The sequence below is a fragment of the Coffea arabica genome, chromosome 11c (assembly GCF_036785885.1).
Source record: "Coffea arabica cultivar ET-39 chromosome 11c, Coffea Arabica ET-39 HiFi, whole genome shotgun sequence".
Lineage (NCBI taxonomy): Eukaryota > Viridiplantae > Streptophyta > Magnoliopsida > Gentianales > Rubiaceae > Coffea > Coffea arabica.
This window is the reverse complement of record NC_092330.1, coordinates 20,309,861-20,333,632: the sequence shown is the minus strand read 5'-3', so window position 1 is coordinate 20,333,632 and position 23,772 is coordinate 20,309,861. Positions and strand designations below refer to the sequence as shown.

The window sequence follows — 23,772 nt, the reverse complement described above, 5'->3', positions numbered from 1 at the left end:
CCGGATCCGGTTCTAGACCCGACCCGTTGACAGGCCTAGGGTCACCCATCCTAGTACTACTGTCGCCCAAGCACGCTTAACTTCGGAGTTCTGATGGGATCCGGTGCATTAGTGCTGGTATGATCGCACCCGCCATGTTCCTTTCGCTTTATTCTTTTAAACTGCCACGTCCTGTGAATCAGTTTGGCTTTTCTGGACCCGAATTCATTCTAAGCGTCAATTCATGAATTTCCTCTCATCCTTTTATTTATTTACTTTTATATTTTTTTCTTGTTGCTTTGCACCTTTTTTTTCCCTCGTCGCACAACTCTCAATTATCCTGAAATTGATCCTTCACGCTTGCGCTTATGCATTTGCGCCGACAACTTTGACCGACGATCCGGGCTTCGATCCAGCCGTACCGTTCCTGACTTGTCTCGCGCCTTCAGATCCGCCTTCATGCTTCGATGAGAAGCAAAATATAAAGCAATCGTTCCGACGGAGCTAAATTACTACAGCATAAAGAACGAAGGGGAAATTTGGATTTCGAAACAAAAAAGGGAGGGGTGCAACACGAGGACTTCCCAGGGGGTCACCCATCCTAGTACACCTCTCTCGCCCAAGCACGCTTAACTTCGGAGTTCTGATGGGATCCGGTGCATTAGTGCTGGTATGATCGCACCCGCCATGTTCCTTTCGCTTTATTCTTTTAAACTGCCCCGTCCTGTGAAGCAGTGTGGCTTTTCTGGACCCGAATTCATTTTAAGCGTCAATTCAAGAATTTCCCCTCATCCTTTTATTTATTTACTTTTACATTTTTTTCTTGTTGATTTGCACCATTTTTTTTTCCCTCGTCGCGCAACTCTCAATTATCCTGAAATTGATCCTTCACGCTTGCGCTTATACATTTGCGCCGACAACTTTGACCGACGATCCGGGCTTCGATCCAGCCGTACCGTTCCTGACTTGTCTCGCGCCTTCAGATCCGCCTTCATGCTTCGATGAGAAGCAAAATATAAAGCAATCGTTCCGACGGAGCTAAATTACTACAGCATAAAGAACGAAGGGGAAATTTGGATTTCGAAACAAAAAAGGGAGGAGTGCAACACGAGGATTTCCCAGGGGGTCACCTAGGGGTGTCAACGGGCCGGGTCCGGGCCGGAATTCTTTATTCCGGACCCGGACCCGGATCCGACCCGTTTACCCGACGGGTCTTTTATTCTGTGTTCCGGATCCGGACCCGGCGAGTCTCGGATCCGGGTCGGGTCTACCCGAACAAATTTGCCAAAATTTATAATTTCTAACAAAAAAGAGAAAAAAATATATTTGTAAACTAATTTCTAACTAATGCAAAGAAAAAACCAAATAAGAAAATAAATCAAATTGATTTTACTCAAATACATCATCCTAATCAAATTATATTGATAATATATATTTTTTATAAATTATTAAATCATTTATATCCGGATCCGGATCTAATACGGGTCGGAATACTATATTCCGTATCCGACCCGTTTTTTTGTTTGAAAAAACGGATCCGGATCCGGGTAACGGAATTAAATCCCTACCCATACCCGCAATAATTTCAGCGATCCGATCCGGATCCGGGTCTAGACCCGACCCGTTGACAGGCCTAGGGTCACCCATCCTAGTACTACTGTCGCCCAAGCACGCTTAACTTCAGAGTTCTGATGGGATCCGGGGCATTAGTGCTGGTATGATCGCACCCGCCATGTTCCTTTCGTTTTATTCTTTTAAACTGCCACGCCCTGTGAAGCAGTTTGGCTTTTCTGGACCCGAATTCATTCTAAGCGTCAATTCATGAATTTCCTCTCATCCTTTTATTTATTTACTTTTATATTTTTTTCTTGTTGATTTGCACCTTTTTTTTTCCCTCGTCGCACAACTCTCAGTTATCCCGAAATTGATCCTTCACGCTTGCGCTTATACATTTGCGCCGACAACTTTGACCGACGATCCGGGCTTCGATCCAGCCGTACCGTTCCTGACTTGTCTCGCGCCTTCAGATCCGCCTTCATGCTTCGATAAGAAGCAAAATATAAAGCAATCGTTCCGACGGAGCTAAATTACTACAGCATAAAGAACGAAGGGGAAATTTGGATTTCGAAACAAAAAAGGGAGGGGTGCAACACGAGGACTTCCCAGGGGGTCACCCATCCTAGTACTACTCTCGCCCAAGCACGCTTAACTTCGGAGTTCTGATGGGATCCGGTGCATTAGTGCTGGTATGATCGCACCCGCCATGTTCCTTTCGTTTTATTCTTTTAAACTGCCCCGTCCTGTGAAGCAGTGTGGCTTTTCTGGACCCGAATTCATTTTAAGCGTCAATTCAAGAATTTCCCCTCATCCTTTTATTTATTTACTTTTACATTTTTTTCTTGTTGATTTGCACCATTTTTTTTTCCCTCGTCGCGCAACTCTCAATTATCCTGAAATTGATCCTTCACGCTTGCGCTTATACATTTGCGCCGACAACTTTGACCAACGATCCGGCCTTCGATCCAGCCGTACCGTTCCTGACTTGTCTCGCGCCTTCAGATCCGCCTTCATGCTTCGATGAGAAGCAAAATATAAAGCAATCGTTCCGAATGAGCTAAATTACTACAGCATAAAGAACGAAGGGGAAATTTGGATTTCGAAACAAAAAAGGAAGGGGTGCAACACGAGGATTTCCCAGGGGGTCACCTAGGGGTGTCAACGGGCCGGGTCCGGGCCGGAATTCATTATTCCGGACCCGGACCCGGATCCGACCCGTTTACCCGACGGGTCTTTTATTCGGTGTTCCGGATCCGGACCCGGCGAGTCTCGGATCCGGGTCGGGTCTACCCGAACAAATTTGCCAAAATTTATAATTTCTAACAAAAAAGAGAAAGAGATATATTTGTAAACTAATTTCTAGCTAATGCAAAGAAAAAACCAAATAAGAAAATAAATCAAATTGATTTTACTCAAATACATCATCCTAATCAAATTATATTGATAATATAAATTTTTTATAAATTATTAAATCATTTATATCCGGATCCGGGTCTAGTACGGGTCGGAATACTATATTCCGTATCCGACCCGTTTTTTTGTTTGAAAAAACGGATCCGGATCCGGATAACGGAATTAAATCCCTACCCATACCCGAAAAAATTTCAGCGATCCGATCCGGATCCGGGTCTAGACCCGACCCGTTGACAGGCCTAGGGTCACCTATCCTAGTACTACTGTCGCCCAAGCACGCTTAACTTCGGAGTTCTGATGGGATCCGGTGCATTAGTGCTGGTATGATCGCACCCGCCATGTTCCTTTCGCTTTATTCTTTTAAACTGCCACGTCCTGTGAATCAGTTTGGCTTTTCTGGACCCGAATTCATTCTAAGCGTCAATTCATGAATTTCCTCTCATCCTTTTATTTATTTACTTTTATATTTTTTTCTTGTTGCTTTGCACCTTTTTTTTCCCTCGTCGCACAACTCTCAATTATCCTGAAATTGATCCTTCACGCTTGCGCTTATGCATTTGCGCCGACAACTTTGACCGACGATCCGGGCTTCGATCCAGCCGTACCGTTCCTGACTTGTCTCGCGCCTTCAGATCCGCCTTCATGCTTCGATGAGAAGCAAAATATAAAGCAATCGTTCCGACGGAGCTAAATTACTACAGCATAAAGAACGAAGGGGAAATTTGGATTTCGAAACAAAAAAGGGAGGGGTGCAACACGAGGATTTCCCATGGGGTCACCTAGGGGTGTCAACGGGCCGGGTCCGGGCCGGAATTCATTATTCCGGACCCGGACCCGGATCCGACCCGTTTACCCGACGGGTCTTTTATTCGGTGTTCCGGATCCGGACCCGGCGTGTCTCGGATCCGGGTCGGGTCTACCCGAACAAATTTGCCAAAATTTATAATTTCTAACAAAAAAGAGAAAAAAATATATTTGTAAACTAATTTCTAACTAATGCAAAGAAAAAACCAAATAAGAAAATAAATCAAATTGATTTTACTCAAATACATCATCCTAATCAAATTATATTGATAATATATATTTTTTATAAATTATTAAATCATTTATATCCGGATCCGGGTCTAATACGGGTCGGAATACTATATTCCGTATCCGACCCGTTTTTTTGTTTGAAAAAACGGATCCGGATCCGGATAACGGAATTAAATCCCTACCCATACCCGAAAAAATTTCAGCGATCCGATCCGGATCCGGTTCTAGACCCGACCCGTTGACAGGCCTAGGGTCACCCATCCTAGTACTACTGTCGCCCAAGCACGCTTAACTTCGGAGTTCTGATGGGATCCGGTGCATTAGTGCTGGTATGATCGCACCCGCCATGTTCCTTTCGCTTTATTCTTTTAAACTGCCACGTCCTGTGAAGTAGTTTGGCTTTTCTGGACCCGAATTCATTCTAAGCGTCAATTCATGAATTTCCTCTCATCCTTTTATTTATTTACTTTTATATTTTTTTCTTGTTGCTTTGCACCTTTTTTTTCCCTCGTCGCACAACTCTCAATTATCCTGAAATTGATCCTTCACGCTTGCGCTTATACATTTGCGCCGACAACTTTGACCGACGATCCGGGTTTCGATCCAGCCGTACCGTTCCTGACTTGTCTCGCGCCTTCAGATCCGCCTTCATGCTTCGATAAGAAGCAAAATATAAAGCAATCGTTCCGACGGAGCTAAATTACTACAGCATAAAGAACGATGGGGAAATTTGGATTTCGAAACAAAAAAGGGAGGGGTGCAACACGAGGACTTCCCAGGGGGTCACCCATCCTAGTACACCTCTCTCGCCCAAGCACGCTTAACTTCGGAGTTCTGATGGGATCCGGTGCATTAGTGCTGGTATGATCGCACCCGCCATGTTCCTTTCGCTTTATTCTTTTAAACTGCCCCGTCCTGTGAAGCAGTGTGGCTTTTCTGGACCCGAATTCATTTTAAGCGTCAATTCAAGAATTTCCCCTCATCCTTTTATTTATTTACTTTTACATTTTTTTCTTGTTGATTTGCACCATTTTTTTTCCCTCGTCGCGCAACTCTCAATTATCCTGAAATTGATCCTTCACGCTTGCACTTATACATTTGCGCCGACAACTTTGACCGACGATCCGGGCTTCGATCCAGCCGTACCGTTCCTGACTTGTCTCGCGCCTTCAGATCCGCCTTCATGCTTCGATGAGAAGCAAAATATAAAGCAATCGTTCCGACGGAGCTAAATTACTACAGCATAAAGAACGAAGGGGAAATTTGGATTTCGAAACAAAAAAGGGAGGGGTGCAACACGAGGATTTCCCAGGGGGTCACCTAGGGGTGTCAACGGGCCGGGTCCGGGCCGGAATTCATTATTCCGGACCCGGACCCGGATCCGACCTGTTTACCCGACGGGTCTTTTATTCTGTGTTCCGGATCCGGACCCGGCGAGTCTCGGATCCGGGTCGGGTCTACCCGAACAAATTTGCCAAAATTTATAATTTCTAACAAAAAAGAGAAAAAAATATATTTGTAAACTAATTTCTAACTAATGCAAAGAAAAAACCAAATAAGAAAATAAATCAAATTGATTTTACTCAAATACATCATCCTAATCAAATTATATTGATAATATATATTTTTTATAAATTATTAAATCATTTATATCCGGATCCGGGTCTAATACGGGTCGGAATACTATATTCCGTATCCGACCCGTTTTTTTGTTTGAAAAAACGGATCCGGATCCGGATAACGGAATTAAATCCCTACCCATACCCGAAAAAATTTCAGCGATCCGATCCGGATCCGGGTCTAGACCCGACCCGTTGACAGGCCTAGGGTCACCTATCCTAGTACTACTGTCGCCCAAGCACGCTTAACTTCGGAGTTCTGATGGGATCCGGTGCATTAGTGCTGGTATGATCGCACCCGCCATGTTCCTTTCGCTTTATTCTTTTAAACTGCCACGTCCTGTGAATCAGTTTGGCTTTTCTGGACCCGAATTCATTCTAAGCGTCAATTCATGAATTTCCTCTCATCCTTTTATTTATTTACTTTTATATTTTTTTCTTGTTGCTTTGCACCTTTTTTTTCCCTCGTCGCACAACTCTCAATTATCCTGAAATTGATCCTTCACGCTTGCGCTTATGCATTTGCGCCGACAACTTTGACCGACGATCCGGGCTTCGATCCAGCCGTACCGTTCCTGACTTGTCTCGCGCCTTCAGATCCGCCTTCATGCTTCGATGAGAAGCAAAATATAAAGCAATCGTTCCGACGGAGCTAAATTACTACAGCATAAAGAACGAAGGGGAAATTTGGATTTCGAAACAAAAAAGGGAGGGGTGCAACACGAGGACTTCCCAGGGGGTCACCCATCCTAGTACACCTCTCTCGCCCAAGCACGCTTAACTTCGGAGTTCTGATGGGATCCGGTGCATTAGTGCTGGTATGATCGCACCCGCCATGTTCCTTTCGCTTTATTCTTTTAAACTGCCCCGTCCTGTGAAGCAGTGTGGCTTTTCTGGACCCGAATTCATTTTAAGCGTCAATTCAAGAATTTCCCCTCATCCTTTTATTTATTTACTTTTACATTTTTTTCTTGTTGATTTGCACCATTTTTTTTTCCCTCGTCGCGCAACTCTCAATTATCCTGAAATTGATCCTTCACGCTTGCGCTTATACATTTGCGCCGACAACTTTGACCGACGATCCGGGCTTCGATCCAGCCGTACCGTTCCTGACTTGTCTCGCGCCTTCAGATCCGCCTTCATGCTTCGATGAGAAGCAAAATATAAAGCAATCGTTCCGACGGAGCTAAATTACTACAGCATAAAGAACGAAGGGGAAATTTGGATTTCGAAACAAAAAAGGGAGGAGTGCAACACGAGGATTTCCCAGGGGGTCACCTAGGGGTGTCAACGGGCCGGGTCCGGGCCGGAATTCTTTATTCCGGACCCGGACCCGGATCCGACCCGTTTACCCGACGGGTCTTTTATTCTGTGTTCCGGATCCGGACCCGGCGAGTCTCGGATCCGGGTCGGGTCTACCCGAACAAATTTGCCAAAATTTATAATTTCTAACAAAAAAGAGAAAAAAATATATTTGTAAACTAATTTCTAACTAATGCAAAGAAAAAACCAAATAAGAAAATAAATCAAATTGATTTTACTCAAATACATCATCCTAATCAAATTATATTGATAATATATATTTTTTATAAATTATTAAATCATTTATATCCGGATCCGGGTCTAATACGGGTCGGAATACTATATTCCGTATCCGACCCGTTTTTTTGTTTGAAAAAACGGATCCGGATCCGGATAACGGAATTAAATCCCTACCCATACCCGAAAAAATTTCAGCGATCCGATCCGGATCCGGTTCTAGACCCGACCCGTTGACAGGCCTAGGGTCACCCATCCTAGTACTACTGTCGCCCAAGCACGCTTAACTTCGGAGTTCTGATGGGATCCGGTGCATTAGTGCTGGTATGATCGCACCCGCCATGTTCCTTTCGCTTTATTCTTTTAAACTGCCACGTCCTGTGAAGTAGTTTGGCTTTTCTGGACCCGAATTCATTCTAAGCGTCAATTCATGAATTTCCTCTCATCCTTTTATTTATTTACTTTTATATTTTTTTCTTGTTGCTTTGCACCTTTTTTTTCCCTCGTCGCACAACTCTCAATTATCCTGAAATTGATCCTTCACGCTTGCGCTTATACATTTGCGCCGACAACTTTGACCGACGATCCGGGTTTCGATCCAGCCGTACCGTTCCTGACTTGTCTCGCGCCTTCAGATCCGCCTTCATGCTTCGATAAGAAGCAAAATATAAAGCAATCGTTCCGACGGAGCTAAATTACTACAGCATAAAGAACGATGGGGAAATTTGGATTTCGAAACAAAAAAGGGAGGGGTGCAACACGAGGACTTCCCAGGGGGTCACCCATCCTAGTACACCTCTCTCGCCCAAGCACGCTTAACTTCGGAGTTCTGATGGGATCCGGTGCATTAGTGCTGGTATGATCGCACCCGCCATGTTCCTTTCGCTTTATTCTTTTAAACTGCCCCGTCCTGTGAAGCAGTGTGGCTTTTCTGGACCCGAATTCATTTTAAGCGTCAATTCAAGAATTTCCCCTCATCCTTTTATTTATTTACTTTTACATTTTTTTCTTGTTGATTTGCACCATTTTTTTTCCCTCGTCGCGCAACTCTCAATTATCCTGAAATTGATCCTTCACGCTTGCACTTATACATTTGCGCCGACAACTTTGACCGACGATCCGGGCTTCGATCCAGCCGTACCGTTCCTGACTTGTCTCGCGCCTTCAGATCCGCCTTCATGCTTCGATGAGAAGCAAAATATAAAGCAATCGTTCCGACGGAGCTAAATTACTACAGCATAAAGAACGAAGGGGAAATTTGGATTTCGAAACAAAAAAGGGAGGGGTGCAACACGAGGATTTCCCAGGGGGTCACCTAGGGGTGTCAACGGGCCGGGTCCGGGCCGGAATTCATTATTCCGGACCCGGACCCGGATCCGACCTGTTTACCCGACGGGTCTTTTATTCTGTGTTCCGGATCCGGACCCGGCGAGTCTCGGATCCGGGTCGGGTCTACCCGAACAAATTTGCCAAAATTTATAATTTCTAACAAAAAAGAGAAAAAAATATATTTGTAAACTAATTTCTAACTAATGCAAAGAAAAAACCAAATAAGAAAATAAATCAAATTGATTTTACTCAAATACATCATCCTAATCAAATTATATTGATAATATATATTTTTTATAAATTATTAAATCATTTATATCCGGATCCGGGTCTAATACGGGTCGGAATACTATATTCCGTATCCGACCCGTTTTTTTGTTTGAAAAAACGGATCCGGATCCGGATAACGGAATTAAATCCCTACCCATACCCGAAAAAATTTCAGCGATCCGATCCGGATCCGGGTCTAGACCCGACCCGTTGACAGGCCTAGGGTCACCTATCCTAGTACTACTGTCGCCCAAGCACGCTTAACTTCGGAGTTCTTATGGGATCCGGTGCATTAGTGCTGGTATGATCGCACCCGCCATGTTCCTTTCGCTTTATTCTTTTAAACTGCCACGTCCTGTGAATCAGTTTGGCTTTTCTGGACCCGAATTCATTCTAAGCGTCAATTCATGAATTTCCTCTCATCCTTTTATTTATTTACTTTTATATTTTTTTCTTGTTGCTTTGCACCTTTTTTTTCCCTCGTCGCACAACTCTCAATTATCCTGAAATTGATCCTTCACGCTTGCGCTTATGCATTTGCGCCGACAACTTTGACCGACGATCCGGGCTTCGATCCAGCCGTACCGTTCCTGACTTGTCTCGCGCCTTCAGATCCGCCTTCATGCTTCGATGAGAAGCAAAATATAAAGCAATCGTTCCGACGGAGCTAAATTACTACAGCATAAAGAACGAAGGGGAAATTTGGATTTCGAAACAAAAAAGGGAGGGGTGCAACACGAGGACTTCCCAGGGGGTCACCCATCCTAGTACACCTCTCTCGCCCAAGCACGCTTAACTTCGGAGTTCTGATGGGATCCGGTGCATTAGTGCTGGTATGATCGCACCCGCCATGTTCCTTTCGCTTTATTCTTTTAAACTGCCCCGTCCTGTGAAGCAGTGTGGCTTTTCTGGACCCGAATTCATTTTAAGCGTCAATTCAAGAATTTCCCCTCATCCTTTTATTTATTTACTTTTACATTTTTTTCTTGTTGATTTGCACCATTTTTTTTTCCCTCGTCGCGCAACTCTCAATTATCCTGAAATTGATCCTTCACGCTTGCGCTTATACATTTGCGCCGACAACTTTGACCGACGATCCGGGCTTCGATCCAGCCGTACCGTTCCTGACTTGTCTCGCGCCTTCAGATCCGCCTTCATGCTTCGATGAGAAGCAAAATATAAAGCAATCGTTCCGACGGAGCTAAATTACTACAGCATAAAGAACGAAGGGGAAATTTGGATTTCGAAACAAAAAAGGGAGGAGTGCAACACGAGGATTTCCCAGGGGGTCACCTAGGGGTGTCAACGGGCCGGGTCCGGGCCGGAATTCTTTATTCCGGACCCGGACCCGGATCCGACCCGTTTACCCGACGGGTCTTTTATTCTGTGTTCCGGATCCGGACCCGGCGAGTCTCGGATCCGGGTCGGGTCTACCCGAACAAATTTGCCAAAATTTATAATTTCTAACAAAAAAGAGAAAAAAATATATTTGTAAACTAATTTCTAACTAATGCAAAGAAAAAACCAAATAAGAAAATAAATCAAATTGATTTTACTCAAATACATCATCCTAATCAAATTATATTGATAATATATATTTTTTATAAATTATTAAATCATTTATATCCGGATCCGGATCTAATACGGGTCGGAATACTATATTCCGTATCCGACCCGTTTTTTTGTTTGAAAAAACGGATCCGGATCCGGGTAACGGAATTAAATCCCTACCCATACCCGCAATAATTTCAGCGATCCGATCCGGATCCGGGTCTAGACCCGACCCGTTGACAGGCCTAGGGTCACCCATCCTAGTACTACTGTCGCCCAAGCACGCTTAACTTCAGAGTTCTGATGGGATCCGGGGCATTAGTGCTGGTATGATCGCACCCGCCATGTTCCTTTCGCTTTATTCTTTTAAACTGCCACGTCCTGTGAATCAGTTTGGCTTTTCTGGACCCGAATTCATTCTAAGCGTCAATTCATGAATTTCCTCTCATCCTTTTATTTATTTACTTTTATATTTTTTTCTTGTTGCTTTGCACCTTTTTTTTCCCTCGTCGCGCAACTCTCAATTATCCTGAAATTGATCCTTCACGCTTGCGCTTATACATTTGCGCCGACAACTTTGACCGACGATCCGGCCTTCGATCCAGCCGTACCGTTCCTGACTTGTCTCGCGCCTTCAGATCCGCCTTCATGCTTCGATGAGAAGCAAAATATAAAGCAATCGTTCCGAATGAGCTAAATTACTACAGCATAAAGAACGAAGGGGAAATTTGGATTTCGAAACAAAAAAGGAAGGGGTGCAACACGAGGATTTCCCAGGGGGTCACCTAGGGGTGTCAACGGGCCGGGTCCGGGCCGGAATTCATTATTCCGGACCCGGACCCGGATCCGACCCGTTTACCCGACGGGTCTTTTATTCGGTGTTCCGGATCCGGACCCGGCGAGTCTCGGATCCGGGTCGGGTCTACCCGAACAAATTTGCCAAAATTTATAATTTCTAACAAAAAAGAGAAAGAGATATATTTGTAAACTAATTTCTAGCTAATGCAAAGAAAAAACCAAATAAGAAAATAAATCAAATTGATTTTACTCAAATACATCATCCTAATCAAATTATATTGATAATATAAATTTTTTATAAATTATTAAATCATTTATATCCGGATCCGGGTCTAGTACGGGTCGGAATACTATATTCCGTATCCGACCCGTTTTTTTGTTTGAAAAAACGGATCCGGATCCGGATAACGGAATTAAATCCCTACCCATACCCGCAAAAATTTCAGGGATCCGATCCGGATCCGGGTGTAGACCCGACCCGTTGACCGGCCTAGGGTCACCCATCCTAGTACTACTGTCGCCCAAGCACGCTTAACTTCGAAGTTCTGATGGGATCCGGTGCATTAGTGCTGGTATGATCGCACCCGCCATGTTCCTTTCGCTTTATTCTTTTAAACTGCCACGTCCTGTGAAGCACTTTGGCTTTTCTGGACCCGAATTCATTCTAAGCGTCAATTCATGAATTTCCTCTCATCCTTTTATTTATTTACTTTTATATTTTTTTCTTGTTGCTTTGCACCTTTTTTTTCCCTCGTCGCACAACTCTCAATTATCCTGAAATTGATCCTTCACGCTTGCGCTTATGCATTTGCGCCGACAACTTTGACCGACGATCCGGGCTTCGATCCAGCCGTACCGTTCCTGACTTGTCTCGCGCCTTCAGATCCGCCTTCATGCTTCGATGAGAAGCAAAATATAAAGCAATCGTTCCGACGGAGCTAAATTACTACAGCATAAAGAACGAAGGAGAAATTTGGATTTCGAAACAAAAAAGGGAGGGGTGCAACACGAGGACTTCCCAGGGGGTCACCCATCCTAGTACACCTCTCTCGCCCAAGCACGCTTAACTTCGGAGTTCTGATGGGATCCGGTGCATTAGTGCTGGTATGATCGCACCCGCCATGTTCCTTTCGCTTTATTCTTTTAAACTGCCCCGTCCTGTGAAGCAGTGTGGCTTTTCTGGACCCGAATTCATTTTAAGCGTCAATTCAAGAATTTCCCCTCATCCTTTTATTTATTTACTTTTACATTTTTTTCTTGTTGATTTGCACCATTTTTTTTTCCCTCGTCGCGCAACTCTCAATTATCCTGAAATTGATCCTTCACGCTTGCGCTTATACATTTGCGCCGACAACTTTGACCGACGATCCGGGCTTCGATCCAGCCGTACCGTTCCTGACTTGTCTCGCGCCTTCAGATCCGCCTTCATGCTTCGATGAGAAGCAAAATATAAAGCAATCGTTCCGACGGAGCTAAATTACTACAGCATAAAGAACGAAGGGGAAATTTGGATTTCGAAACAAAAAAGGGAGGAGTGCAACACGAGGATTTCCCAGGGGGTCACCTAGGGGTGTCAACGGGCCGGGTCCGGGCCGGAATTCTTTATTCCGGACCCGGACCCGGATCCGACCCGTTTACCCGACGGGTCTTTTATTCTGTGTTCCGGATCCGGACCCGGCGAGTCTCGGATCCGGGTCGGGTCTACCCGAACAAATTTGCCAAAATTTATAATTTCTAACAAAAAAGAGAAAAAAATATATTTGTAAACTAATTTCTAACTAATGCAAAGAAAAAACCAAATAAGAAAATAAATCAAATTGATTTTACTCAAATACATCATCCTAATCAAATTATATTGATAATATATATTTTTTATAAATTATTAAATCATTTATATCCGGATCCGGGTCTAATACGGGTCGGAATACTATATTCCGTATCCGACCCGTTTTTTTGTTTGAAAAAACGGATCCGGATCCGGATAACGGAATTAAATCCCTACCCATACCCGAAAAAATTTCAGCGATCCGATCCGGATCCGGTTCTAGACCCGACCCGTTGACAGGCCTAGGGTCACCCATCCTAGTACTACTGTCGCCCAAGCACGCTTAACTTCGGAGTTCTGATGGGATCCGGTGCATTAGTGCTGGTATGATCGCACCCGCCATGTTCCTTTCGCTTTATTCTTTTAAACTGCCACGTCCTGTGAAGTAGTTTGGCTTTTCTGGACCCGAATTCATTCTAAGCGTCAATTCATGAATTTCCTCTCATCCTTTTATTTATTTACTTTTATATTTTTTTCTTGTTGCTTTGCACCTTTTTTTTCCCTCGTCGCACAACTCTCAATTATCCTGAAATTGATCCTTCACGCTTGCGCTTATACATTTGCGCCGACAACTTTGACCGACGATCCGGGTTTCGATCCAGCCGTACCGTTCCTGACTTGTCTCGCGCCTTCAGATCCGCCTTCATGCTTCGATAAGAAGCAAAATATAAAGCAATCGTTCCGACGGAGCTAAATTACTACAGCATAAAGAACGATGGGGAAATTTGGATTTCGAAACAAAAAAGGGAGGGGTGCAACACGAGGACTTCCCAGGGGGTCACCCATCCTAGTACACCTCTCTCGCCCAAGCACGCTTAACTTCGGAGTTCTGATGGGATCCGGTGCATTAGTGCTGGTATGATCGCACCCGCCATGTTCCTTTCGCTTTATTCTTTTAAACTGCCCCGTCCTGTGAAGCAGTGTGGCTTTTCTGGACCCGAATTCATTTTAAGCGTCAATTCAAGAATTTCCCCTCATCCTTTTATTTATTTACTTTTACATTTTTTTCTTGTTGATTTGCACCATTTTTTTTCCCTCGTCGCGCAACTCTCAATTATCCTGAAATTGATCCTTCACGCTTGCACTTATACATTTGCGCCGACAACTTTGACCGACGATCCGGGCTTCGATCCAGCCGTACCGTTCCTGACTTGTCTCGCGCCTTCAGATCCGCCTTCATGCTTCGATGAGAAGCAAAATATAAAGCAATCGTTCCGACGGAGCTAAATTACTACAGCATAAAGAACGAAGGGGAAATTTGGATTTCGAAACAAAAAAGGGAGGGGTGCAACACGAGGATTTCCCAGGGGGTCACCTAGGGGTGTCAACGGGCCGGGTCCGGGCCGGAATTCATTATTCCGGACCCGGACCCGGATCCGACCTGTTTACCCGACGGGTCTTTTATTCTGTGTTCCGGATCCGGACCCGGCGAGTCTCGGATCCGGGTCGGGTCTACCCGAACAAATTTGCCAAAATTTATAATTTCTAACAAAAAAGAGAAAAAAATATATTTGTAAACTAATTTCTAACTAATGCAAAGAAAAAACCAAATAAGAAAATAAATCAAATTGATTTTACTCAAATACATCATCCTAATCAAATTATATTGATAATATATATTTTTTATAAATTATTAAATCATTTATATCCGGATCCGGGTCTAATACGGGTCGGAATACTATATTCCGTATCCGACCCGTTTTTTTGTTTGAAAAAACGGATCCGGATCCGGATAACGGAATTAAATCCCTACCCATACCCGAAAAAATTTCAGCGATCCGATCCGGATCCGGGTCTAGACCCGACCCGTTGACAGGCCTAGGGTCACCTATCCTAGTACTACTGTCGCCCAAGCACGCTTAACTTCGGAGTTCTGATGGGATCCGGTGCATTAGTGCTGGTATGATCGCACCCGCCATGTTCCTTTCGCTTTATTCTTTTAAACTGCCACGTCCTGTGAATCAGTTTGGCTTTTCTGGACCCGAATTCATTCTAAGCGTCAATTCATGAATTTCCTCTCATCCTTTTATTTATTTACTTTTATATTTTTTTCTTGTTGCTTTGCACCTTTTTTTTCCCTCGTCGCACAACTCTCAATTATCCTGAAATTGATCCTTCACGCTTGCGCTTATGCATTTGCGCCGACAACTTTGACCGACGATCCGGGCTTCGATCCAGCCGTACCGTTCCTGACTTGTCTCGCGCCTTCAGATCCGCCTTCATGCTTCGATGAGAAGCAAAATATAAAGCAATCGTTCCGACGGAGCTAAATTACTACAGCATAAAGAACGAAGGGGAAATTTGGATTTCGAAACAAAAAAGGGAGGGGTGCAACACGAGGACTTCCCAGGGGGTCACCCATCCTAGTACACCTCTCTCGCCCAAGCACGCTTAACTTCGGAGTTCTGATGGGATCCGGTGCATTAGTGCTGGTATGATCGCACCCGCCATGTTCCTTTCGCTTTATTCTTTTAAACTGCCCCGTCCTGTGAAGCAGTGTGGCTTTTCTGGACCCGAATTCATTTTAAGCGTCAATTCAAGAATTTCCCCTCATCCTTTTATTTATTTACTTTTACATTTTTTTCTTGTTGATTTGCACCATTTTTTTTTCCCTCGTCGCGCAACTCTCAATTATCCTGAAATTGATCCTTCACGCTTGCGCTTATACATTTGCGCCGACAACTTTGACCGACGATCCGGGCTTCGATCCAGCCGTACCGTTCCTGACTTGTCTCGCGCCTTCAGATCCGCCTTCATGCTTCGATGAGAAGCAAAATATAAAGCAATCGTTCCGACGGAGCTAAATTACTACAGCATAAAGAACGAAGGGGAAATTTGGATTTCGAAACAAAAAAGGGAGGAGTGCAACACGAGGATTTCCCAGGGGGTCACCTAGGGGTGTCAACGGGCCGGGTCCGGGCCGGAATTCTTTATTCCGGACCCGGACCCGGATCCGACCCGTTTACCCGACGGGTCTTTTATTCTGTGTTCCGGATCCGGACCCGGCGAGTCTCGGATCCGGGTCGGGTCTACCCGAACAAATTTGCCAAAATTTATAATTTCTAACAAAAAAGAGAAAAAAATATATTTGTAAACTAATTTCTAACTAATGCAAAGAAAAAACCAAATAAGAAAATAAATCAAATTGATTTTACTCAAATACATCATCCTAATCAAATTATATTGATAATATATATTTTTTATAAATTATTAAATCATTTATATCCGGATCCGGGTCTAATACGGGTCGGAATACTATATTCCGTATCCGACCCGTTTTTTTGTTTGAAAAAACGGATCCGGATCCGGATAACGGAATTAAATCCCTACCCATACCCGAAAAAATTTCAGCGATCCGATCCGGATCCGGGTCTAGACCCGACCCGTTGACAGGCCTAGGGTCACCTATCCTAGTACTACTGTCGCCCAAGCACGCTTAACTTCGGAGTTCTGATGGGATCCGGTGCATTAGTGCTGGTATGATCGCACCCGCCATGTTCCTTTCGCTTTATTCTTTTAAACTGCCACGTCCTGTGAATCAGTTTGGCTTTTCTGGACCCGAATTCATTCTAAGCGTCAATTCATGAATTTCCTCTCATCCTTTTATTTATTTACTTTTATATTTTTTTCTTGTTGCTTTGCACCTTTTTTTTCCCTCGTCGCACAACTCTCAATTATCCTGAAATTGATCCTTCACGCTTGCGCTTATGCATTTGCGCCGACAACTTTGACCGACGATCCGGGCTTCGATCCAGCCGTACCGTTCCTGACTTGTCTCGCGCCTTCAGATCCGCCTTCATGCTTCGATGAGAAGCAAAATATAAAGCAATCGTTCCGACGGAGCTAAATTACTACAGCATAAAGAACGAAGGGGAAATTTGGATTTCGAAACAAAAAAGGGAGGGGTGCAACACGAGGACTTCCCAGGGGGTCACCCATCCTAGTACACCTCTCTCGCCCAAGCACGCTTAACTTCGGAGTTCTGATGGGATCCGGTGCATTAGTGCTGGTATGATCGCACCCGCCATGTTCCTTTCGCTTTATTCTTTTAAACTGCCCCGTCCTGTGAAGCAGTGTGGCTTTTCTGGACCCGAATTCATTTTAAGCGTCAATTCAAGAATTTCCCCTCATCCTTTTATTTATTTACTTTTACATTTTTTTCTTGTTGATTTGCACCATTTTTTTTTCCCTCGTCGCGCAACTCTCAATTATCCTGAAATTGATCCTTCACGCTTGCGCTTATACATTTGCGCCGACAACTTTGACCGACGATCCGGGCTTCGATCCAGCCGTACCGTTCCTGACTTGTCTCGCGCCTTCAGATCCGCCTTCATGCTTCGATGAGAAGCAAAATATAAAGCAATCGTTCCGACGGAGCTAAATTACTACAGCATAAAGAACGAAGGGGAAATTTGGATTTCGAAACAAAAAAGGGAGGAGTGCAACACGAGGATTTCCCAGGGGGTCACCTAGGGGTGTCAACGGGCCGGGTCCGGGCCGGAATTCTTTATTCCGGACCCGGACCCGGATCCGACCCGTTTACCCGACGGGTCTTTTATTCTGTGTTCCGGATCCGGACCCGGCGAGTCTCGGATCCGGGTCGGGTCTACCCGAACAAATTTGCCAAAATTTATAATTTCTAACAAAAAAGAGAAAAAAATATATTTGTAAACTAATTTCTAACTAATGCAAAGAAAAAACCAAATAAGAAAATAAATCAAATTGATTTTACTCAAATACATCATCCTAATCAAATTATATTGATAATATATATTTTTTATAAATTATTAAATCATTTATATCCGGATCCGGGTCTAATACGGGTCGGAATACTATATTCCGTATCCGACCCGTTTTTTTGTTTGAAAAAACGGATCCGGATCCGGATAACGGAATTAAATCCCTACCCATACCCGAAAAAATTTCAGCGATCCGATCCGGATCCGGTTCTAGACCCGACCCGTTGACAGGCCTAGGGTCACCCATCCTAGTACTACTGTCGCCCAAGCACGCTTAACTTCGGAGTTCTGATGGGATCCGGTGCATTAGTGCTGGTATGATCGCACCCGCCATGTTCCTTTCGCTTTATTCTTTTAAACTGCCACGTCCTGTGAAGTAGTTTGGCTTTTCTGGACCCGAATTCATTCTAAGCGTCAATTCATGAATTTCCTCTCATCCTTTTATTTATTTACTTTTATATTTTTTTCTTGTTGCTTTGCACCTTTTTTTTCCCTCGTCGCACAACTCTCAATTATCCTGAAATTGATCCTTCACGCTTGCGCTTATACATTTGCGCCGACAACTTTGACCGACGATCCGGGTTTCGATCCAGCCGTACCGTTCCTGACTTGTCTCGCGCCTTCAGATCCGCCTTCATGCTTCGATAAGAAGCAAAATATAAAGCAATCGTTCCGACGGAGCTAAATTACTACAGCATAAAGAACGATGGGGAAATTTGGATTTCGAAACAAAAAAGGGAGGGGTGCAACACGAGGACTTCCCAGGGGGTCACCCATCCTAGTACACCTCTCTCGCCCAAGCACGCTTAACTTCGGAGTTCTGATGGGATCCGGTGCATTAGTGCTGGTATGATCGCACCCGCCATGTTCCTTTCGCTTTATTCTTTTAAACTGCCCCGTCCTGTGAAGCAGTGTGGCTTTTCTGGACCCGAATTCATTTTAAGCGTCAATTCAAGAATTTCCCCTCATCCTTTTATTTATTTACTTTTACATTTTTTTCTTGTTGATTTGCACCATTTTTTTTCCCTCGTCGCGCAACTCTCAATTATCCTGAAATTGATCCTTCACGCTTGCACTTATACATTTGCGCCGACAACTTTGACCGACGATCCGGGCTTCGATCCAGCCGTACCGTTCCTGACTTGTCTCGCGCCTTCAGATCCGCCTTCATGCTTCGATGAGAAGCAAAATATAAAGCAATCGTTCCGACGGAGCTAAATTACTACAGCATAAAGAACGAAGGGGAAATTTGGATTTCGAAACAAAAAAGGGAGGGGTGCAACACGAGGATTTCCCAGGGGGTCACCTAGGGGTGTCAACGGGCCGGGTCCGGGCCGGAATTCATTATTCCGGACCCGGACCCGGATCCGACCTGTTTACCCGACGGGTCTTTTATTCTGTGTTCCGGATCCGGACCCGGCGAGTCTCGGATCCGGGTCGGGTCTACCCGAACAAATTTGCCAAAATTTATAATTTCTAACAAAAAAGAGAAAAAAATATATTTGTAAACTAATTTCTAACTAATGCAAAGAAAAAACCAAATAAGAAAATAAATCAAATTGATTTTACTCAAATACATCATCCTAATCAAATTATATTGATAATATATATTTTTTATAAATTATTAAATCATTTATATCCGGATCCGGGTCTAATACGGGTCGGAATACTATATTCCGTATCCGACCCGTTTTTTTGTTTGAAAAAACGGATCCGGATCCGGATAACGGAATTAAATCCCTACCCATACCCGAAAAAATTTCAGCGATCCGATCCGGATCCGGGTCTAGACCCGACCCGTTGACAGGCCTAGGGTCACCTATCCTAGTACTACTGTCGCCCAAGCACGCTTAACTTCGGAGTTCTGATGGGATCCGGTGCATTAGTGCTGGTATGATCGCACCCGCCATGTTCCTTTCGCTTTATTCTTTTAAACTGCCACGTCCTGTGAATCAGTTTGGCTTTTCTGGACCCGAATTCATTCTAAGCGTCAATTCATGAATTTCCTCTCATCCTTTTATTTATTTACTTTTATATTTTTTTCTTGTTGCTTTGCACCTTTTTTTTCCCTCGTCGCACAACTCTCAATTATCCTGAAATTGATCCTTCACGCTTGCGCTTATGCATTTGCGCCGACAACTTTGACCGACGATCCGGGCTTCGATCCAGCCGTACCGTTCCTGACTTGTCTCGCGCCTTCAGATCCGCCTTCATGCTTCGATGAGAAGCAAAATATAAAGCAATCGTTCCGACGGAGCTAAATTACTACAGCTTAAAGAACGAAGGGGAAATTTGGATTTCGAAACAAAAAAGGGAGGGGTGCAACACGAGGACTTCCCAGGGGGTCACCCATCCTAGTACACCTCTCTCGCCCAAGCACGCTTAACTTCGGAGTTCTGATGGGATCCGGTGCATTAGTGCTGGTATGATCGCACCCGCCATGTTCCTTTCGCTTTATTCTTTTAAACTGCCCCGTCCTGTGAAGCAGTGTGGCTTTTCTGGACCCGAATTCATTTTAAGCGTCAATTCAAGAATTTCCCCTCATCCTTTTATTTATTTACTTTTACATTTTTTTCTTGTTGATTTGCACCATTTTTTTTTCCCTCGTCGCGCAACTCTCAATTATCCTGAAATTGATCCTTCACGCTTGCGCTTATACATTTGCGCCGACAACTTTGACCGACGATCCGGGCTTCGATCCAGCCGTACCGTTCCTGACTTGTCTCGCGCCTTCAGATCCGCCTTCATGCTTCGATGAGAAGCAAAATATAAAGCAATCGTTCCGACGGAGCTAAATTACTACAGCATAAAGAACGAAGGGGAAATTTGGATTTCGAAACAAAAAAGGGAGGAGTGCAACACGAGGATTTCCCAGGGGGTCACCTAGGGGTGTCAACGGGCCGGGTCCGGGCCGGAATTCTTTATTCCGGACCCGGACCCGGATCCGACCCGTTTACCCGACGGGTCTTTTATTCTGTGTTCCGGATCCGGACCCGGCGAGTCTCGGATCCGGGTCGGGTCTAACAAATTTGCCAAAATTTATAATTTCTAACAAAAAAGAGAAAAAAATATATTTGTAAACTAATTTCTAACTAATGCAAAGAAAAAACCAAATAAGAAAATAAATCAAATTGATTTTACTCAAATACATCATCCTAATCAAATTATATTGATAATATATATTTTTTATAAATTATTAAATCATTTATATCCGGATCCGGGTCTAATACGGGTCGGAATACTATATTCCGTATCCGACCCGTTTTTTTGTTTGAAAAAACGGATCCGGATCCGGATAACGGAATTAAATCCCTACCCATACCCGAAAAAATTTCAGCGATCCGATCCGGATCCGGGTCTAGACCCGACCCGTTGACAGGCCTAGGGTCACCCATCCTAGTACTACTGTCGCCCAAGCACGCTTAACTTCGGAGTTCTGATGGGATCCGGTGCATTAGTGCTGGTATGATCGCACCCGCCATGTTCCTTTCGCTTTATTCTTTTAAACTGCCACGTCCTGTGAATCAGTTTGGCTTTTCTGGACCCGAATTCATTCTAAGCGTCAATTCATGAATTTCCTCTCATCCTTTTATTTATTTACTTTTATATTTTTTTCTTGTTGCTTTGCACCTTTTTTTTCCCTCGTCGCACAACTCTCAATTATCCTGAAATTGATCCTTCACGCTTGCGCTTATGCATTTGCGCCGACAACTTTGACCGACGATCCGGGCTTCGATCCAGCCGTACCGTTCCTGACTTGTCTCGCGCCTTCAGATCCGCCTTCATGCTTCGATGAGAAGCAAAATATAAAGCAATCGTTCCGACGGAGCTAAATTACTACAGCATAAAGAACGAAGGGGAAATTTGGATTTCGAAACAAAAAAGGGAGGGGTGCAACACGAGGACTTCCTAGGGGGTCACCCATCCTAGTACACCTCTCTCGCCCAAGCACGCTTAACTTCGGAGTTCTGATGGGATCCGGTGCATTAGTGCTGGTATGATCGCACCCGCCATGTTCCTTTCGCTTTATTCTTTTAAACTGCCCCGTCCTGTGAAGCAGTGTGGCTTTTCTGGACCCGAATTCATTTTAAGCGTCAATTCAAGAATTTCCCCTCATCCTTTTATTTATTTACTTTTACATTTTTTTCTTGTTGATTTGCACCATTTTTTTTTCCCTCGTCGCGCAACTCTCAATTATCCTGAAATTGATCCTTCACGCTTGCGCTTATACATTTGCGCCGACAACTTTGACCGACGATCCGGGCTTCGATCCAGCCGTACCGTTCCTGACTTGTCTCGCGCCTTCAGATCCGCCTTCATGCTTCGATGAGAAGCAAAATATAAAGCAATCGTTCCGACGGAGCTAAATTACTACAGCATAAAGAACGAAGGGGAAATTTGGATTTCGAAACAAAAAAGGGAGGGGTGCAACACGAGGATTTCCCAGGGGGTCACCTAGGGGTGTCAACGGGCCGGGTCCGGGCCGGAATTCATTATTCCGGACCCGGACCCGGAGCCGACCCGTTTACCCGACGGGTCTTTTATTCTGTGTTCCGGATCCGGACCCGGCGAGTCTCGGATCCGGGTCGGGTCTACCCGAACAAATTTGCCAAAATTTATAATTTCTAACAAAAAAGAGAAAGAGATATATTTGTAAACTAATTTCTAGCTAATGCAAAGAAAAAACCAAATAAGAAAATAAATCAAATTGATTTTACTCAAATACATCATCCTAATCAAATTATATTGATAATATATATTTTTTATAAATTATTAAATCATTTATATCCGGATCCGGGTCTAGTACGGGTCGGAATACTATATTCCGTATCCGACCCGTTTTTTTGTTTGAAAAAACGGATCCGGATCCGGATAACGGAATTAAATCCCTACCCATACCCGCAAAAATTTCAGGGATCCGATCCGGATCCGGGTGTAGACCCGACCCGTTGACCGGCCTAGGGTCACCCATCCTAGTACTACTGTCGCCCAAGCACGCTTAACTTCGAAGTTCTGATGGGATCCGGTGCATTAGTGCTGGTATGATCGCACCCGCCATGTTCCTTTCGCTTTATTCTTTTAAACTGCCACGTCCTGTGAAGCAGTTTGGCTTTTCTGGACCCGAATTCATTCTAAGCGTCAATTCATGAATTTCCTCTCATCCTTTTATTTATTTACTTTTATATTTTTTTCTTGTTGCTTTGCACCTTTTTTTTCCCTCGTCGCACAACTCTCAATTATCCTGAAATTGATCCTTCACGCTTGCGCTTATACATTTGCGCCGACAACTTTGACCGACGATCCGGGCTTCGATCCAGCCGTACCGTTCCTGACTTGTCTCGCGCCTTCAGATCCGCCTTCATGCTTCGATGAGAAGCAAAATATAAAGCAATCGTTCCGACGGAGCTATATTACTACAGCATAAAGAACGAAGGGGAAATTTGGATTTCGAAACAAAAAAGGGAGGGGTGCAACACGAGGACTTCCCAGGGGGTCACCCATCCTAGTACTACTCTCGCCCAAGCACGCTTAACTTCGGAGTTCTGATGGGATCCGGTGCATTAGTGCTGGTATGATCGCACCCGCCATGTTCCTTTCGCTTTATTCTTTTAAACTGCCCCGTCCTGTGAAGCAGTGTGGCTTTTCTGGACCCGAATTCATTTTAAGCGTCAATTCAAGAATTTCCCCTCATCCTTTTATTTATTTACTTTTACATTTTTTTCTTGTTGATTTGCACCATTTTTTTTCCCTCGTCGCGCAACTCTCAATTATCCTGAAATTGATCCTTCACGCTTGCGCTTATACATTTGCGCCGACAACTTTGACCGACGAACCGGGCTTCGATCCAGCCGTACAGTTCCTGACTTGTCTCGCGCCTTCAGATCCGCCTTCATGCTTCGATGAGAAGCAAAATATAAAGCAATCGTTCCGACGGAGCTAAATTACTACAGCATAAAGAACGAAGGGAAAATTTGGATTTCGAAACAAAAAAGGGAGGGGTGCAACACGAGGATTTCCCAGGGGGTCACCTAGGGGTGTCAACGGGCCGGGTCCGGGCCGGAATTCATTATTCCGGACCCGGACCCGGAGCCGACCCGTTTACCCGACGGGTCTTTTA

At 44.3% G+C, this 23,772-nt stretch overlaps 14 non-coding genes and 16 pseudogenes across 14 annotated transcripts; all 30 read right to left on the bottom strand.

Moving 5' to 3' along the window:
- Positions 1-13: 13 nt before the first annotated feature.
- Positions 14-131, bottom strand: LOC140018639 (5S ribosomal RNA; annotated as a pseudogene).
- A 411-nt stretch (positions 132-542) lies between these two features.
- Positions 543-663, bottom strand: LOC140018103 (5S ribosomal RNA). The gene has a single exon (XR_011824406.1). It is a non-coding gene; the product is annotated as a 5S ribosomal RNA (ribosomal RNA).
- Positions 664-1,590: 927 nt separating this feature from the next.
- Positions 1,591-1,708, bottom strand: LOC140020640 (5S ribosomal RNA; annotated as a pseudogene).
- A 412-nt stretch (positions 1,709-2,120) lies between these two features.
- LOC140017723 (5S ribosomal RNA) lies at positions 2,121-2,239 on the bottom strand. Its single transcript, XR_011824028.1, has one exon. It is a non-coding gene; the product is annotated as a 5S ribosomal RNA (ribosomal RNA).
- A 927-nt stretch (positions 2,240-3,166) lies between these two features.
- On the bottom strand, positions 3,167-3,284 carry LOC140020374 (5S ribosomal RNA; annotated as a pseudogene).
- Positions 3,285-4,209: 925 nt separating this feature from the next.
- Positions 4,210-4,327, bottom strand: LOC140018638 (5S ribosomal RNA; annotated as a pseudogene).
- A 411-nt stretch (positions 4,328-4,738) lies between these two features.
- Positions 4,739-4,859, bottom strand: LOC140018101 (5S ribosomal RNA). The gene has a single exon (XR_011824404.1). It is a non-coding gene; the product is annotated as a 5S ribosomal RNA (ribosomal RNA).
- A 926-nt stretch (positions 4,860-5,785) lies between these two features.
- On the bottom strand, positions 5,786-5,903 carry LOC140020373 (5S ribosomal RNA; annotated as a pseudogene).
- A 411-nt stretch (positions 5,904-6,314) lies between these two features.
- LOC140018100 (5S ribosomal RNA) lies at positions 6,315-6,435 on the bottom strand. Its single transcript, XR_011824403.1, has one exon. It is a non-coding gene; the product is annotated as a 5S ribosomal RNA (ribosomal RNA).
- Positions 6,436-7,362: 927 nt separating this feature from the next.
- On the bottom strand, positions 7,363-7,480 carry LOC140018637 (5S ribosomal RNA; annotated as a pseudogene).
- A 411-nt stretch (positions 7,481-7,891) lies between these two features.
- On the bottom strand, positions 7,892-8,012 carry LOC140018099 (5S ribosomal RNA). The gene has a single exon (XR_011824402.1). It is a non-coding gene; the product is annotated as a 5S ribosomal RNA (ribosomal RNA).
- Positions 8,013-8,938: 926 nt separating this feature from the next.
- Positions 8,939-9,056, bottom strand: LOC140020658 (5S ribosomal RNA; annotated as a pseudogene).
- A 411-nt stretch (positions 9,057-9,467) lies between these two features.
- LOC140018098 (5S ribosomal RNA) lies at positions 9,468-9,588 on the bottom strand. Its single transcript, XR_011824401.1, has one exon. It is a non-coding gene; the product is annotated as a 5S ribosomal RNA (ribosomal RNA).
- Positions 9,589-10,515: 927 nt separating this feature from the next.
- LOC140020639 (5S ribosomal RNA) lies at positions 10,516-10,633 on the bottom strand (annotated as a pseudogene).
- Positions 10,634-11,558: 925 nt separating this feature from the next.
- LOC140019549 (5S ribosomal RNA) lies at positions 11,559-11,676 on the bottom strand (annotated as a pseudogene).
- Positions 11,677-12,087: 411 nt separating this feature from the next.
- On the bottom strand, positions 12,088-12,208 carry LOC140018097 (5S ribosomal RNA). Its single transcript, XR_011824400.1, has one exon. It is a non-coding gene; the product is annotated as a 5S ribosomal RNA (ribosomal RNA).
- Positions 12,209-13,135: 927 nt separating this feature from the next.
- On the bottom strand, positions 13,136-13,253 carry LOC140018634 (5S ribosomal RNA; annotated as a pseudogene).
- Positions 13,254-13,664: 411 nt separating this feature from the next.
- On the bottom strand, positions 13,665-13,785 carry LOC140018096 (5S ribosomal RNA). Its single transcript, XR_011824399.1, has one exon. It is a non-coding gene; the product is annotated as a 5S ribosomal RNA (ribosomal RNA).
- A 926-nt stretch (positions 13,786-14,711) lies between these two features.
- On the bottom strand, positions 14,712-14,829 carry LOC140020372 (5S ribosomal RNA; annotated as a pseudogene).
- A 411-nt stretch (positions 14,830-15,240) lies between these two features.
- Positions 15,241-15,361, bottom strand: LOC140018095 (5S ribosomal RNA). The gene has a single exon (XR_011824398.1). It is a non-coding gene; the product is annotated as a 5S ribosomal RNA (ribosomal RNA).
- Positions 15,362-16,288: 927 nt separating this feature from the next.
- On the bottom strand, positions 16,289-16,406 carry LOC140020371 (5S ribosomal RNA; annotated as a pseudogene).
- A 411-nt stretch (positions 16,407-16,817) lies between these two features.
- Positions 16,818-16,938, bottom strand: LOC140018094 (5S ribosomal RNA). The gene has a single exon (XR_011824397.1). It is a non-coding gene; the product is annotated as a 5S ribosomal RNA (ribosomal RNA).
- Positions 16,939-17,865: 927 nt separating this feature from the next.
- LOC140018633 (5S ribosomal RNA) lies at positions 17,866-17,983 on the bottom strand (annotated as a pseudogene).
- Positions 17,984-18,394: 411 nt separating this feature from the next.
- On the bottom strand, positions 18,395-18,515 carry LOC140018093 (5S ribosomal RNA). The gene has a single exon (XR_011824396.1). It is a non-coding gene; the product is annotated as a 5S ribosomal RNA (ribosomal RNA).
- Positions 18,516-19,441: 926 nt separating this feature from the next.
- LOC140020370 (5S ribosomal RNA) lies at positions 19,442-19,559 on the bottom strand (annotated as a pseudogene).
- Positions 19,560-19,970: 411 nt separating this feature from the next.
- On the bottom strand, positions 19,971-20,091 carry LOC140018092 (5S ribosomal RNA). The gene has a single exon (XR_011824395.1). It is a non-coding gene; the product is annotated as a 5S ribosomal RNA (ribosomal RNA).
- A 922-nt stretch (positions 20,092-21,013) lies between these two features.
- LOC140018632 (5S ribosomal RNA) lies at positions 21,014-21,131 on the bottom strand (annotated as a pseudogene).
- A 411-nt stretch (positions 21,132-21,542) lies between these two features.
- On the bottom strand, positions 21,543-21,663 carry LOC140018148 (5S ribosomal RNA). Its single transcript, XR_011824450.1, has one exon. It is a non-coding gene; the product is annotated as a 5S ribosomal RNA (ribosomal RNA).
- A 927-nt stretch (positions 21,664-22,590) lies between these two features.
- On the bottom strand, positions 22,591-22,708 carry LOC140019547 (5S ribosomal RNA; annotated as a pseudogene).
- Positions 22,709-23,119: 411 nt separating this feature from the next.
- LOC140017710 (5S ribosomal RNA) lies at positions 23,120-23,238 on the bottom strand. The gene has a single exon (XR_011824016.1). It is a non-coding gene; the product is annotated as a 5S ribosomal RNA (ribosomal RNA).
- Positions 23,239-23,772: the final 534 nt, after the last annotated feature.